General features: G+C 52.4%; 1 long non-coding RNA gene across 1 annotated transcript; it reads left to right on the top strand.

Annotated features, from left to right (window-relative positions):
- Positions 1–382: 382 nt before the first annotated feature.
- Positions 383–13,451, top strand: LOC147976152 (uncharacterized). The gene is made up of 3 exons (XR_015602122.1): positions 383–651; positions 12,792–13,028; positions 13,137–13,451. It is a non-coding gene; the product is annotated as an uncharacterized LOC147976152 (long non-coding RNA).
- The last annotated feature ends 201 nt before the right edge of the window (positions 13,452–13,652 follow it).

The following is a 13,652-nucleotide window of genomic DNA, read 5'->3' as shown; positions in this document are numbered from 1 at the left end:
TGAGTTATTGAATATCATGGTTGCTTTGTTTCCGTTTTCTCTTTCCTTTTCCAACACGTCTAGATTTTTTACGTATCCTACTTTCCAAATTCATTCCGTGGATGATTTGTGGTTGCTTGGATTATGTTCCCTTTTTCCTTTTTGAACACACCTTGACTTTTCTTTTACTTATCCTAGTATCCTAATTCAATCCGTGGATGATTTCTTGTGTATTAGAGGCCCACCCTAGAATTTTGGACCAGCCTATCTGATTCAATATGGGCCAGGAAAATAAAATAAAATAAAATAAAAGCCCAATAGCTATTCCTGGCCCCTCTGCCCAGGCTGAGAAAAAAATTCACGCAGCCAGGATTGCCCCTAGCCGCCGAGACACATCCAGAGTTCCAGATCCAGTCATGGACGCATCGAGCCAGCCGCTCGCTTCCCTTCACGACCTCCCGATTTCGCCGTCTCGCTCGCTCGTCGCTCCCGTCCCCGCCTATGTAGCCGATCGTTGGGCGCCCAGGAACACAGGCTGTCCGTCCAGTCCGCTCGGTGTTTGGGGCTCGGTGGCGGCCGCGCCACTGAAACTGTGTACCCGCCGCCCAATCCGCACATCGGCGCTCGGCCAAGAGGCAGCAGCCAGCCAGCAACTATCTGTGTTGATTTGAGGTACCAGTTCAGCTCATCCACTACCCATTTGGCGATTACCAAGTTTTGATTCTAGTGTTTGCTCTTCCATGTACTACCCACCGTGCAGTACATAATTTGCGTTGAATTATGTTATTATGAATTTATAATTGATAGAAAGTAAATTAGTTAGAATGCCTCTAAGTCTTCTATCAAAACTGAGACTTAATTGACAATTTTAGTATGCTTGTAAGACCATATCGATCTATTTCCGTGGTATTGGTAGTTAGTTAGAACGTTCACAATGTCATATTTGTTGTCAATTTTTTTAGGAGGACCACTCTGCTTTCAAATCCTAGATCCGCCACTGATCATAAGCTGAACTGTTACATTCTAGAATTTGAAAGGCCGATCTGCTTAAAATACGTAACTTAATCAGATATAGATGTTATATGAATGTCTTATAGATATTGTTCTCAGACAACATGAACAACATGGAATATCCAACTGAAGTTACCCGAAGCTAAATATAACCTTCGCAAGCATCTGAGAGAATTGCTTCATTTGTCTCATCCTGTGGAAAAGTAGAGTGGCGATACAATTGATCACCAATGGGTGCACAAATAAGGAGTACGGTTTGAGGCGTTAAAAATACAATGCAAATCAGAATTAGTAATTCAAATCTATCTGTAACAAAATGTAGCGAACTATAAGAAAGAGTCAAGCACATACATATGTCAGCCACTTAAAGACAAATGTGGCGAAGTGAGAAACATTACTACCAATAAAATTTGGAAGACCCGTGCAAAGACCAGCTTGCATGGAATTAAAAGAAGACATAAGTAGTTGCACTCATGAATTAGTGATGCGGGACTGCATATCAGAACGGAAGTAACTGACAAAAAATAATTACCTCACCTTCTTAAAACATAGGTGAAGCTTAGCATTGCAGTAGATAGAATTTTGTAGATTAATAAGTGAAACAAAACATTGCAAGAACGACTACAGAAAGAAGCCATTATGTTTTTTTGACTGGGAAACAAAAAGCCATTATGTTCATAACATGTAGGTAATGCGCGAATAATATGTCAGGCTACATACCATCTGAAAAATCCTATGCACACTGTATTTCTACCCTATCCATAAGACCATTTTATTTATGTTAGAACCCACATATATCGATACATTTCTCTCTGAGGTTGAAAGAGAAACTCAGATCCACCAAGAGAAATAGGAAATTGGTGGCACCTAGGATCCTAATTAATGATACAATGAATACAATCAGGTCAAAATAATATTCTACCTTTTCATAGTTAAAAATACAAAATACTAATTTACAAACACATAATTACCAGATAAGTTCTTAGCAAAAGTTGTAGAGAAAATTTCTTGAGAGCCAACACTACCTTGACTGGAAAAGTAACCCAAAAAATATAATTGTGTTGGATAAATGTAGATTAAGCATCCACTGCTAGTGGAGTTACAAATAAGTAGTTAAGCACCAACAAAAAGGCATCAATATCTCTGTTTAATACAATAGTAGTGTGCAGTAGTTTATACATACCAGAGCCATTTTTGTTGAGAATGATGCATAATACGTCATCACTTAAGCCTCATATTTGTCAGTTCGGTACGACAACTTCCCTGCAATTTAAATCTCATAGTAGACATGTATGATTTGATACCTCATGTGCACATTTGATTGCATTTGAAATTATATTCTCCACATATGCTCTTATCGGTAGAAAATGTGGAATGATGATTTACCAACCACAGAAAGAAACATATTGCTACATAGTACTATATCAGAAAGAGGGGAAGAACCACAATAGGATAAATGCCAGTGTAAGGCGAACATGTAACATGAACATGGTCACTTAGAACAATGTTGCTGTTTTTAAGCATACTGAACTGATAAAGGGGATGTGAGTCGGAGCTTCATACATTTCTGTACATACTTTGAATCATTTTCAATACTTCTAAATTTGTGGCTAACTTGAAAAGACGATGCATTATGCTATCTTAAGCACCAACCACTGGCGAAACTAAAAATAAGCACCTAAAAAATGCCTTATACAACAATATCATGTAGTAGTTTCTATATACCCGAGCCATTTTGGCTTAGCCAATGATCTATGGTACCTCATCACTTAAGCTCGGACATCAATACAGTACTACAACTTCACTTCAATGTAAATCCTAGAGAATACACGTATTTTTTTCTACCTCATGTATGTATATCCATTTCAGATTCTATTATTCACTAGTGCTTTTATTGGTAGGAAATAATATAATGATGATTTAACAACCATAGAAAATAAAACCATTGCTACACACGGCTCCACACCATAAAAGGTAACGAACCATGTAGGACAAATGAGAAAGCCAAGCTCACATGATATTTGAACATGGTCACTCAAAACTTTGTAAGATATAACAAAAACATACTGAACCGGAAAAAAAGATGTCAGTCGGAGCTGCGTACATTTCCTTGTATACCTTGATTCAATTCTTTCTAATTTGAGGCTACCACGTAAACATGATGCATGCTTCAATATTATCCATACATGTAAATATAAGAAAGCTATGATATTCTCGCCGCACAATTTATTTTCTGCTATACCAAGACATTCCTTGGAGCATCTGGACATCTGGAAGGCCATCTAGAGATTGTAAAACTGTGCACCTTAACTATATGTATTAAGAATAGAGTGAATATTTTCGGGAGGACCATGGATGTCTAGAGGATAGGTCTAAAACTGTATTCATTATGGTAGTATAAGAAAATTGTATTACAAAAATCCAATGTGCATTGACATCTTAAAACATTGGTCAACTGGACGATTTATAAAACCTTCTGAAATCATTGACCATGTGCCTATTGCCATTACCTATAGCTATTAAAAATGTCGGCGTTCTGGGAACGGGGGTCCCCAGACTTGCCTGCCTGCGGCCTGCGGCGTGGCTCAAAGGGGGGCCAGCGCGGCCCATCTTCACCAACACAAACCCAAGATTCTCGCGAGGGGCCAAGCCTCGCGGGGCGGACGACGCGGAGTTTCCTCAGGCGCGACCTCGTCAGGCTGGCTCACGAGGAGGCGGAGAGTTCAAGGCGGGGTACCTCACGAGGTGCCCGTGATGCAAGCCATGACGACCGGGGGCGCCAGGCGGGTGCCAGCCCGCGCAGTGTCCTCCCTTCCTCTTTGGTGAAAAGGGGGCAAGAGCAGCCGTGGAGTACCGAGGCATCAGGCAAAGGTTGCCATTTCGGTGCAACGAGACCAAGACTAGGAGGACTACGAGACGGAGGTCATCGTGGAGTCCAAGACAGCGTCATCACCAGAGCTTTGCGCAGGCAAAGACTACTTTTGTCAAGATAGTTGATACTGGCTGTCCCCCTTCAAATTAGCCCGCCATTGTTGGCTCCCTTCCCGCTCGATATTTGGGAAGAGGACCAGGGCCTCTATAAATAGAAACAACCACCCACAGAGCAAAGGGGGATGAGAGGTTGGAAGGAAAGAGAGGGGTTTCGATCAGAAAGGGAGAGAGAGAAAGGCGACTGAACTCCTCCCAGCAGTTCATCGTCCCAGTCAAGAACAGACCCTCGCGAGGCTGTTCTTCCTTATATTGTTCATCATCATCAGCCCAAGAGGCAATCCACCACACCACGCACTGGAGTAGGGTATTACACCACAACGGTGGCCCGAACCAGTATAAACCCTGCGTCTCTTGTGTTGTTCTTTCCTTAGTTTAGATCCTAGCAAGGCGGAGGAGTGCAGGTAGGCAGGAGGCGAAATCTCCGCACGCACCCCAGTGTTCGAACCTCAAGGGTCTGCCGGAACCCGGAATCCGACATTTGGCGCGCCAGGTAGGGGTGCGTCGGGATTCGTCTTCCACCACCCCGTTCTCCTCCGACCATCACGCCCATGACTGACGCTCGTCGGGCCCGCGCCGAGCGCCGGGCCGCGCTCGCTTCCCGCGTCGCCCAGACAGCCCCTGTCGGCGGGCGTCCTCGCCGTTCCCCGTCACCTGCCGTCAACGCCGCCACCAGCCTGGCGGGGGACGAGCAACAAGCATCGTCCCAGCATTCGTCCATGCGGCAAGACGGCCGCACCGCAACTCCCTCGCTCACCCCAGCTGGTTCTTCGTCCCGCGCGCTCCGCGCGCCCATGGAGCCCCGCAACCTCTCCCCCGCCCATCGCGCTGCACCAACACCCCCGGTCGTCGCGGCCCTCTTGGGCGGCTCGCAGGCGCCGCCTACAAGTCACCACGTCAAGCCATTCATCCGTCGGGTCAGCGCCGCTTCCACGCGGCAGGGGGCTCCCCTGGACCGGGTGGCGCCCGAGGCCGGCCTGACCTTCAGCTCGGAGGACCACCCCTCCAACTCGGCCTGCTCGGGTGCGCTCCCCATGCTGTGCACCCCCACCATCTGCCAGGTGGCCGTCACCAGAACCCTCATTGATGGCGGCGCGGGCCTCAACATGCTCTCGGTCGAGGCCTTCAACCTCCTCTGCATACCCCTGGAACGGCTGCAACCCAGCCGGCCCTTCTCAGGCGTTGGGGGCACGTCGTCCAGCTCCTTGGGACAGATCCGGCTCCCAGTGACCTTCGGCACCTACGACAACTTCCGCACGGAGCTGGTCGACTTCGACATCGCCCCCATCGGCCTCCCCTACAACGCCATCCTCGGCTACCTAGCGCTGGCCCAGTTCATGGCCGCGACGCACCCGGCGTACAACCTCATGAAGATGCCCGGGAGCAGCGGTGTTCTCACTGTGCACGGGGACACCGGGGACGCGCTGCGGGTGCTTAAGCTCGCCTTCAAGACAGCGGCGTCGGCGTAGCCCGCCGACTTGGAGACCCCCGGGCCCAAGGGGCTGCACCCGCCAAGAAGAAACCGTTGTTCACCCAAGACAAGGCAGAAACCAAGCAGATACCCGTCGATGAGGACGGATCCACCAACGCCACTTTCACCATAGGCGCCCACCTCAAACCCGAGCAGGAGAAGGCCCTGGTCGGGTTCCTGCGCGCAAACAAGAAGGTATTCGCTTGGGAGCCTGACCAGTTGGCAGGGATCCCCAGAAGTGTAATCGAGCATCACCTCAACGTGTGCCCCAACGTGCGCCCTGTGAAGCAGAAAGCCCAACGGCAGTCCACAGAAAAGCAGGCCTTCATCGTCCAAGAGACCCGCAAATTAGAAGCCGCTGGGGTCATTCGCGAGGTCTGATATCCGGATTGGTTGGCCAACCCTGTCGTTGTGCCAAAGAAGGGAGGGAAGGAGCGCATGTGTGTCGACTTCACCAACCTCAACAAAGCATGCCCGCAAGATCCGTTCCCGCTTCCCCGCATCGACCAGATCGTCGATTCCATTGCGGAATGCGACCTGTTATGCTTTTTGGATGCCTTCTCTGGGTGTCACCAGATCAAGATGGCGGTAGAAGACGTCGAGAAGACAGCCTTCCTAACCCCGTGTGGGGTGTACTGCTACACATGCATGCCATTCGGGCTGCGTAACACAGGGGCGACCTTCCAGCGGCTGATGCACATCACCTTGGGCCCGTAGCTCGGGAAGAATGTTGAAGCTTACGTCGACGACATTGTGGTAAAGTCTCGGGAGGCCAGGACCTTGATACAAGACTTGGAGGAAACCTTCGCGAGCCTCAACGCAGTGAACCTACGGCTCAACCCAGAGAAGTGTGCGTTCGGAGTCCCCTCGGGCAAGCTCTTGGGTTTCCTCATGTCCCACCGAGGCATCGAGGCTAACCCAGAGAAGGTCAAGGCGGTGGAAGACATGAGCCCGCCAAAGACCCCTCAGAGAAATGCAGAAGCTCACGGGGCGCGTGACCGCGCTAGGGCGCTTCATCTCCAAGTTGGGGGAACGAGCACTGCCCTTCTTCCAGCTAATGAAGAAAAAGGGGCCCTCCGAGTGGACTGAAGAGGCCGACAAGGCGTTCCAGGATCTCAAGAGATACCTGACCAGCCCACCGGTCATGGTGGCTCCGCACCCTCAAGAGCCCCTGGTGCTTTACCTCGCTGCCACTCCCTACTCCACCAGCGCAGCCTTGGTGGCAGTCAGAGAGGAGCGCCGAATCAAAACCGCGGCAGCAGCTCGGGACAAGGCCGAACAGGGACAAGGAAGGCCTACAAAAACTGCCACCGCGGCTGAGGAGGATCAGCCGCCGCAGAGGGGCGCACCGGAGGCGGAAGAGGCCCCTCTTCCAGATGGCCAGTCTTAGGAGGCCTCATTGCCTCAAGAGGCGCCATGGTCTCCGAAGGGAGCCACCAGCACTGACGCACTCCACCTCGTTGAGCACCCAGTGTACTTCGTCAGCACGGTGTTGCGGGATGCAAGGGCACGGTACCCTATGCCTCAGAAACTCCTCACGCTATTGGTGGCCTCGCGCAAGCTGCGGCACTATTTTCAGGGTCACCCTATCAAGGTCGTCTCGTCATACCCCCTGGAGAGAGTGCTCAGGAGCCCTAATTCAGCTGGAAGGGTCGCTGAGTGGAACATAGAACTGCAAGCGTTTCAGTTCGAATTCAGCACGACTAGAGTCATCAAGGGAGCAGCGTTGGCGGATTTTGTGGCAGAATGGACGAAGGCACCAGGCCTCAAGGCCAACGAGGATCGGTCCCTGTCCCCGGGAAGCGAGGCGCCAGAAGGCTGGGTCATGTACTTCGATGGGGCGTTCTCCAGGCATGGTGCTGGGGCTGGGGCGGTGCTTATATCGCCCGCTCAGGACAAGCTCTATTACGCCGTGCAGCTCTGTTTCCAGCAAGGTGAAAAGGTCTCCAACAACATAGCGGAGTATGAAGGTTTAACAGCAGGCTTGAAGGCCGCGGCTGCCCTGGGGGTGAAACGCCTCACCATCAAGGGCGATTCGCAGCTCCTTGTCAATTTCTCCAACAATGTGTACGAGCCGAAGGATGAGCACATGGAAGCCTACCTAGCGGAGGTCCGCAAGATGGAGAAGCAGTTCTGGGGGTTGGAATTGCAGCATGTGCCCCGTGGCACCAATCAGGAGGCCGACGACATCGCCAAACGGGCGTCCAGGCGGTTACCTCAGGAGCCTGGCGTTTTCGAGGAGCGGCTCTTCAAGCCGTCAGCCCTGCTGTCATTATCGAACACGGCTCAGCCCCGGGAGGAGCTCCCCCAGCCACCTGCCTCAGGGGCTCCGGCCTGTGGCCCGGCCTCAGGAGCACGCCTGCTCCTGACGATGGAACCTCAGGAGGGATGTTGGATCGCGGAGCTCCGGAGTTACCTAACGCAAGGGACTCTGCCGGAGAAGGAGGAGGAAGCAGAGCGAGTGGCATGCCAGGCCACGGCATACAGCATCAAGGATGGAGAGCTCTACCGGAAGCGGCCAAACGATGTATCCCTGCGCTGCATCTCCAGGGAGCAAGGGAAGGAACTGCTGGAAGATATACACGGCGGAGACTGTGGACATCATTCATCATCACGGACCCTCATCGGCAAGGCGTTCCGCAGTGGGTTTTATTGGCCCACCGCGCTCAATGACACCGTCGAACTAGTGAAAGCTTGTGAGGCCTGCCAGTTCCACGCCAAGCAGATCCATCAGCCAGCAGGAGGCTTGCAGACTATACCCCTTTTGTGGCCATTCGCAGTCTGGGGGGCTGGACATCTTGGGCCCGTTTCCTTGGGCGCTCGGGGGCTACCGCTACCTCTACGTCGCCGTGGACAAGTTCACCAAGTGGGCTGAAGTAGAGGCTGTCCGCACCATTCCCGCGGGTTCCACGGTCAAGTTCATCAAGGACATCGTGAGCCGGTTCGGGGTGCCGGATCGCATCATCACGGACAATGATTCGCAGTTCACCAGTAACCTCTTCAAAACATACTGTGCTAACCTTGGAACGCAGATATGCTACGCTTCGGTGGCGCACCCCCGAAGCAATGGCCAGGCCGAGCGAGCCAACGCGGAGGTCCTGAGGGGCCTCAAGACCAGGACGTTCAAGAAGAAACTGGAGGCCTGCGGCAGAGGTTGGTACGACGAGCTTCAGTCCGTGTTGTGGTCCATCCGCGCAACCGCGACCAAGCCGACTGGAGAGACCCCGTTCTTCCTGGTCTACGGAGCCGAAGCGGTCCTCCCTCACAAGGTCAGACGTCGCTTCGCACGGGTCCTGGCGTTTGACGAGGCGCAGCAGGACGCCATGCGGGGGACGGACCTCGTGCTGGGGAAGGAACGTCGCCGAGAAGCCGCGCTACGAGCAGCGAGGTACCAACAAGCACTGCGACGATATCACTGCCGCAACATCCCCCCCAGAACTTTCGAGGTAGGAGACCTCGTGCTCAGGCGGGTTCTCTCCAGGGAGAGGCTGCACAAGCTCTCTCCCATGTGGGAGGGCCGGTTCAAAGTTGTTCATGTTTTCAGGCCCGGCTCCGCGCGCTTGGAGACTCAGGAGGGGGTGCCGGTCCAGAATGCATGGAACATCCAGCACCTCCGGAGGTTCTACCCCTAAAAAGGCCCAGAGCCTGTGAAGAAGGCGAATGCCTGTGAAGCTATCACGTTTTGGAAAAGGCCCAGAGCCTGCGAAGAAGGCGAATGCCTGTGAAGCTATCGCGTTTTGAAAAAGGTCCAGAGCCTGTGAAGAAGGCGAATGCCTGTGAAGCTATCGCATTTTGGAAAAGGCCCAGAGCCTGTGAAGAAGGCGAATGCCTGTGAAGCTATCGCGTTTTGAAAAAGGTCCAGAGCCTGTGAAGAAGGCGAATGCCTGTGAAGCTATCGCGTTTTGGAAAAGGCCCAGAGCCTGTGAAGAAGGCGAATGCCTGTGAAGCTATCGCGTTTTGGAAAAGGCCCGGAGCCTGTGAAGAAGGCCAACGCCTGTGAAGCTCGCCGCCCGTGACACTCTCACGTAATAATGAGTTGGGGCTGTACACGCCCCGGAGACTCAGGAGCGCTGGCCTCAGGCCCTGGGGCTCCCTCCCATGCCCAGTGGCAGCACTTAGCTCCACGCTGGTGAGAAGACGTCGAAGACTAGATTAGGTGCCGGACACGGCTTTTTATTTGCTTTCCGCAGTTGGCTTGTTCCTTCTCATTCGAAGTTTTATTGAAGTTGTTGCCGTCTTTGGCTTGTGGTTCTTCGACTTTTCACTTCGATTTCTCTTGTGCGAGGCCTCGCAAGGGGGGGAGCTGAGCGCCCTCGCGAGTGTTCATATCCTAGTCATTCAAAGAGTTCGCGACCTGGGCCCATTATAGGAGCACCCCTCCAGTCCGTGCCCCACGGGCACCGCGACACAAACAAAGGGCTTGGGTCGGTCGCCCCCCACGGCCGGGGCCGGGAACTATCCACGCTCGGGCACGTAGCCGGAAGGTACGATAACGAAAGCAAAACGATGATTAACAGCAATAACCCAAACACGCCCCCGCGGGGCTCCACACTACTGTCTTTGTTATGCAGGAAAAAGGAAAAGAAAGAACAAATCTAGTGCAGCTCGCCTCACACCGGCCCGCAGGGAAGGCCCGAGCTGCCTCCGGAGCTCAGGCGGACTCCCTCTCGCGCTTCACCAGGGCGCGACGGCGGGCGGACACGTTGCCACCTCCCAAGCAGATACGACGGCATGGAGGCTGACCGCGGCCACCGCTAGAAGAGTCGCCGCTTGAAGAAGAACCGGAGAAGCTTGAGGAACCCTGAGCGCCGCCAGCCGCGCGAGCGCTGCCCTCTCCATCATCGCCAGAGCTGGGTTCCCAGCCGCGGTCGTCACCCTCGGGGCAACACCCTGCGCGGCGACCATCTTCCCCAAACACCCTCACGTAGAGGGTGGCATCGCCGTCGAACTTGAAGTGTAGGGTGCACCGACGGCTCAGGCCACGCATGCGGGCAAACGTCTGCCAACCGCGGGCCAGGGACAGGCTCCCGGCCGCAGAAACCTCCAGTGAGACCCATGAGGCCCGGCTGCAGCAGCCGTCGGCTTGGAGCCAGAGGCCGCTCGGGGCGCCGGCCGGGAGCTCGCCAAGAAGGAAGCGAGGAAGTGGAAGCCGGGTGCTAGTCGGCCCCACCGACCACACGACGAACTCCGGCAGCACTTCAGCAGCGTGAAAGCGCGGCCTAGGGGGACGCGCAGCCGGAGCGCGCCCCCCGGCCGCAGCAATCCGCCCGTCGCTGTGCTGAAGATCGCCTCCACGGCCGCGGGGAGCCACCGTGGTGGCCACAGGATGTTTGCGAGGGCGCCCTCGGCCGCGCTTGGGTGGGGTAGAGGCGGGCTCAACCTGGCGAACCTTCTCCTTCTCTGCGGCCGAGAACCTCCTCGACGGGGCCATGAAGAAAAAGGAGAAGCAAGGTGGGATGGACTGGAAGGGCGCGCGCCGGTCCATACTTATAGCTGGCGATGGCCAACCAACGGCCCCCATGATCGCAGGTAATTATGACCCGCTTTGCATGCAGGGACTTGTCCAATCCGTGCAGTTGCCGAGGCGCCATGGGGAAGTGGAGGCGCCCACGTCCAATCAACCGCCACGCGGCGCCCAAGGCCGCAGGCTGTTAGGGCCCGTGGCGCTTCACTCTTGCCCTTTCGCCTCCCTGCACGGCCAAGTCCGGGCGCGCCTTGGGCCCGGGGGCTACTGTCGGCGTTCTGGTAACGGGGGTCTCCAGACTTGCCTGCCTGCGGCCTGCGGCGTGGCTCAAAGGGGGCCCAGCGCAGCCCATCTTTATCAACACAAACCCAAGACCCTCGCGAGGGGCCAAGCCTCGCGGGGCGGACGACGCGGAGCTTCCTCAGGCGCGGCCTCATCAGGCTGGCTCACGAGAAGGCGGAGAGATCAAGGCGGGGTACCTCACGAGGTGCCCGTGACGCAAGCCATGACGACCGGGGGCGCTAGGCGGGTGCCAGCCCGCGCAGTGTCCTCCCTTCCTCTTTGATGCAAAGGGGGCAAGCGCAGCCGCGGAGTACCGAGGCATCAGGCAAAGGTTGCCATTTCGGTGCAACGAGACCAAGACCAGGAGGACTACGAGATGGAGGTCACCATGGAGCCCAAGACGGCGTCATCACCAAAGCTTTGGGTAGGCGAAGACTACTTTTGTCAAGATAGTTGATACTGGCTGTCCCCCTTCAAATTAGCCCGCCATTGTTGGCTCCCTTCCCGCTCGATATTTGGGAAGAGGATCAGGGCCTCTATAAATAGGACCAACCACCCACAGAGCAAAGGGGGCTGAGAGGTTGGAAGGAAAGAGAGGGGTTTCGATCAGAAAGAGAGAGAGAGAGAAAGGCGACTGAACTCCTCCCAGCAGTTCATTGCCCCAGCCAAGAACATACCTTCGGGAGGCTGTTCTTCCTTGTATTGTTCATCATCATCAGCCTAAGAGGCAATTCACCACACCACGCACTGGAGTAGGGTATTACACCACAACGGTGGCCCGAACCAGTATAAACCCTGCGTCTCTTGTGTTGTTCTTTCCTTAGTTTAGATCCTAGCAAGGCGGAGGAGTGCAGGTAGGCAGGAGGTGAAATCTCCGCGCGCACCCTAGTGTTCGAACCTCAAAGGTCTGCCGGAACCCAAAATCCGACAAAAAACTCTTCACGATCCTACATGATATACAATTGGCAAATCAAGAAGTTGTTGATTTAGAAACTTATACCACAGTTCTTTGAGTTACCCATGTACTTGTTACCATGCTCATGTACATTTAGAAATTATTAGCTCAAATCAGCATCATTTTAATAGAAACAACATGAATCTTAGTATAATGTACAACTGTTAAAAAAATTGAATGGAACAATTATCAGAAAAAGTGCATGTCATATAAGGTGGTCAATCAAAAAGTTGCCGAATTGGAAACTTACTACAGTTTTCTCATAATTGTTGACTTCCTCCTTCCGCTATTAAAAATATTGTTGAGTTCCTCCTGTAAGTGCAACAGTGGTCATGTATTATCAGCTCAATTCAACATCGACTTGTTTGAAGCAGAATGACACATATTTGCTATGATGAATATGTAAATAAATTCTGTACAATTCCATAAATATTTTTTCTTTCATACACAGTGACGCATTTTTGTTGTAAAGATCATGTAAATAATTTTTTATAACTTTGCAAATAAGATTAACCTTGATGTATAAATCCGATCAGAGTAGAGGTAGCTTTGAAAGGTCATTCATCACATCATTAGTCTAAGGCTCTAACCACTTCCGTGGAGAATCTAACATCTCAACTACGCATATCTGTTTGTTCCAGAAGCCACGAAATTGAGGTACGCAGAAGATGAACAAACCTGAGAACTGATGATCCAAAGATGAGTCGGAGTTCGAGCATCACATAGCCGTCAGCTGTGGTTTCTTGTAGGCGGATGTGTCTTGGACCTAAGTTGCTGCCGCTGGACCGTGGTTACATGCATCCTTGCTTGGAGGCAGCGGTGCTGGGAGATATGCATGTGCAAGGCGAAGAAGTGGACGAAGGCCGAAGAAGCAATATGTGCCTCCCTATCGCTCCGTCCTGCTCCTCAATTTGTCACCTTAGTTATTATGGCTACCTTATCCCTCATGCTGCTGATTTAAACCTGCCCTACTCTTCTTCTCCTAGGTGGATCGAGCGCTTCAGCTGGTGCCTCGCAGACGACGGGGAAGGAAGGATTAGAAGTGACGGCTATAGCGCTAGGAAATTGGAAACCCTAGAAATTGATCTTCTCTATAAAACGTGTGTGGCAAGGGACGTGGAACCTGCTTCAGAGAAGAAGAGATGGAACGTGTGAGAGAAGAGACCAGCTAGATTGCATGTATCTTTATCAGACAGACAATTCTTTCTTTTTTCCAATTGCTAGTCCATATTGTCCATGTGTTCGATGCATGCAAACGTGTGGCTTTTGGAATCGGTAGGTACACCTGCTATATTGCTCTCGGATACGTGTAAGAGCTTTATTTTTGAACTTAAAAATAGCCTTATTTTTTATTTTTGTTTTTTCTTTCCAATTCGGACATGCATCAATTCATGCGTGATTGCATTGGACTCGAGCAATACGTGTCCATGTAGTCCTTCTCGTGCGTGCTCGTCTTATGGTTCTTTGCATATAACGTGACAACATATAAGTTCAATACTGCT

The sequence above is a fragment of the Triticum urartu genome, chromosome 4A (genome assembly GCF_056163025.1).
Source record: "Triticum urartu cultivar PI428250 chromosome 4A, HENAU_Tu73, whole genome shotgun sequence".
Taxonomy (NCBI): Eukaryota; Viridiplantae; Streptophyta; class Magnoliopsida; order Poales; family Poaceae; genus Triticum; species Triticum urartu.
The sequence above is the reverse complement of the archived record's forward strand: the minus strand, read 5'-3'. Positions and strand labels throughout refer to the sequence as shown.